This window comes from Triticum dicoccoides, chromosome 3A (genome assembly GCF_002162155.2).
Source record: "Triticum dicoccoides isolate Atlit2015 ecotype Zavitan chromosome 3A, WEW_v2.0, whole genome shotgun sequence".
Taxonomy (NCBI): Eukaryota; Viridiplantae; Streptophyta; class Magnoliopsida; order Poales; family Poaceae; genus Triticum; species Triticum dicoccoides.
In genome coordinates this window covers 705,120,582-705,123,172 of record NC_041384.1, presented here as the reverse complement: position 1 = coordinate 705,123,172, position 2,591 = coordinate 705,120,582, and positions in this window count along the sequence as shown.

Genomic DNA, 2,591 nt, shown 5'->3' with positions numbered 1-2,591 from the left:
AGGCGGTCGATCCGGTGGCAGGCGTCGTTCTCGCCGACTCCTTCGCGGCGACCTAGTCGGCCGCTGAGAGTCGGATGCACAATAGGCGGTGGGGTGGGATATCTCTCCCCACGGGGCCGAGGTGGAGGCGGGTTGCCCCGCCATTCCACGGCCCGAGGATGGCCTTCAGCGTCTCGCTCGATGGAGATTCAGGTTCGGCCTCGGCTGGCAGCCGACTCTTTCTCGCACCGCGCGCGGGTTTTGCCCGCAGTTGGCGTCCAGGACGTCACGCCGTGATCTTGGCGCGGGGGAGGGCTTTCCACGCGGGCGCCGGCTTTGTGCCGCTGCGCGGCCGCATCGATTAGCTGCTGGATGCGTCTGGTCATGTGGGGGAGTTCTTCGGCCCCCAATCCGTCTAGCTCGTCTATGGCCGCCTGGGCGGCACGCAGGTTCTCGAGTGGAGTGGAGTAGATTGGGCGGTCGACTCCTAGCGTATTGGTTACGACAGCACCACGCTGTCTGACAACGCCGGCCCGGCCGGGACCGCCTGGGGGCGGCGTGCCAAAGGCGGCGCGGTCGGCCGGTTGGCCTCAGTGAGGCGTCTCATGGAAGCCAACTTCCGGCCCTCCCCGAGGAGGGCGAGGCGGCGAGCCTCCAGTGCTTCAGTGTCGGCATCGGCCGGGAGGGGGATGGACAAGTCGTGGACCGCCGCACGCGGGGCGTCGTGGCCGCTCTCGTCAGAAGCATCGCCGTGGCCGATGACCATCATCTCGGTGGTGACAGCGTCGCAGCCATCGGCCCGGGGAAGCGGGTCGTTGTAGATCGTGATGTTGGTGGGGAAAGTGTCGAGTGAGGCCGTGTCGGAGTCGACAGGCATCGGATATGTGGAGCCAACCGACTCCAAGTCCATAGCAGGCTCGCCGGAGACGTGGAGCTGGCCGAGGAGGTTGACGAGGTGGTCGGTGCCCGTGTCGGAGATGAGTGTCTTGTCAAGGAGATCGGCGAGGCCGCTCGCTGCACAGACGTTGGTGACGCCTTGCAGCGCGTCGTGGCAAGCACCATCGGGCGTGCCGGGCTGGCGACGCTCGCTGGGGAGGAAGAGGGTTCCTTTCCAGAACAGGTCTCCGGACGACGGTGCACCTGGCCCCACGGTGGGCGCCAAATGTCGGGTGGTAGGTGCGACATATGCCAACGGGTGGCTTATCATTGTGGGAGCCAGTAAGACGTCGCCGGTGCCTGGAAGCGGGATGAGGCAATGACATGCACGCCGGTGAATCTTACCCAGCTTCGGGGCTCTCCGTGGAGATAACACCCCTACCGCTGCTCTGCGGGGTCTCCGCATGATCACTAGATGAACAAGTAGCTACACGATGCTCCTTGAGCTGTTTGGTGAGAGGAGGAAGAAGGGCACTGCTCGCTCTCTTCTCCTCCCTATGTGGTGTCTAAAACTAGCAGGGATCAACCCTTTGCATGGGTGTCCCGAGGGGTTTATATAGGCCCACCCCCAGGGGTACAATGGTAATCCGGCTGGGCGTGGGGCCCAGCCCTCTGTGTCTACTCTCGCCGGCTTCTGCGCCGGTTGCTGGGGCCCGCCGGTTGGTGGGTCCCGTCGGCTGCCGGCTCCTTGGTCGACAGGCAGGCCCCACTGTCTAGGGCCTTGTCGGTGGCTGGTTACTGTTGCTCAATCCTGGTGACGAGGGCTTCGCCGAGGTGGACGAGGCTACAGTGCCGCCGCCCGACGGGTGATCGATGTAGCCTCACCGTGTCTTGTCTCCTTAATGGGGCGTCTCCTTCGAGGGAGGTGGCAAGCCGGCTGTGGAGAGCCGGCTCTGTCTTGGGCCGACTGGGGGAGGCCGGGCCGCCTTCGGGTGTCTCTCTGCCTGAAGGGGCCCACCGCCCGTGGGCCGCACTGGCAGCCCGTCGTGGATGACATCAGGGTCAACGTGGCAACAGTGCCGCGCCGGACGGGTCATGGCCACCCGTACGGCGCACTATGCCAGGCGTGCTCCAAGATTCGGGGGTGGCAGGCTTTACTGTAGCCACGCCCCGTCACATCGCCATTATGTGGATGCAGACTTCGAGGGTACGATCTTGACCGCTTTGTGGGAGCTGGCTTCTTGGAGTCGGCCTTCTCGCGGCCGGCTTCTCGGAGCCGGCCCTCCCGCGGCTTTTTTCATGAGGGTTAAAGTCGGGTCGCCTTCCGATAGCCGGCCTGGGAGACAGCCGGCAAGGGGAAGGCGGCCCCACGTCTTGGATTCTTGAGGGCCAGATCGGCTCGTAATTTTTCAGAAGAGCCAAGGGGTGCCGGCTAGGCTACCCGTGGTCATTTACTCCGACAATTCTATCTTTGTGCCGGCTGCTCCTAAAACAGTCGGATCCGACTCCAAAACATCAGCAGTCGGCCGGGGGACTTCGGCAGGCGGCTCGGGGACTGCAGCAGTCGCACCCGGCCCGGGGACTTCAGCAGTCGGCCCGGGGGTTTCAACAACACAGCAAGCGGTGGCCGACTCCAGCCCGCCACTAATACGTCTCCGTCGTATCTACTTTTCCAAACACTTTTGTCCTTGTTTTGGACTCTAACTTGTATGATTTGAATGGAACTAACTCGGACT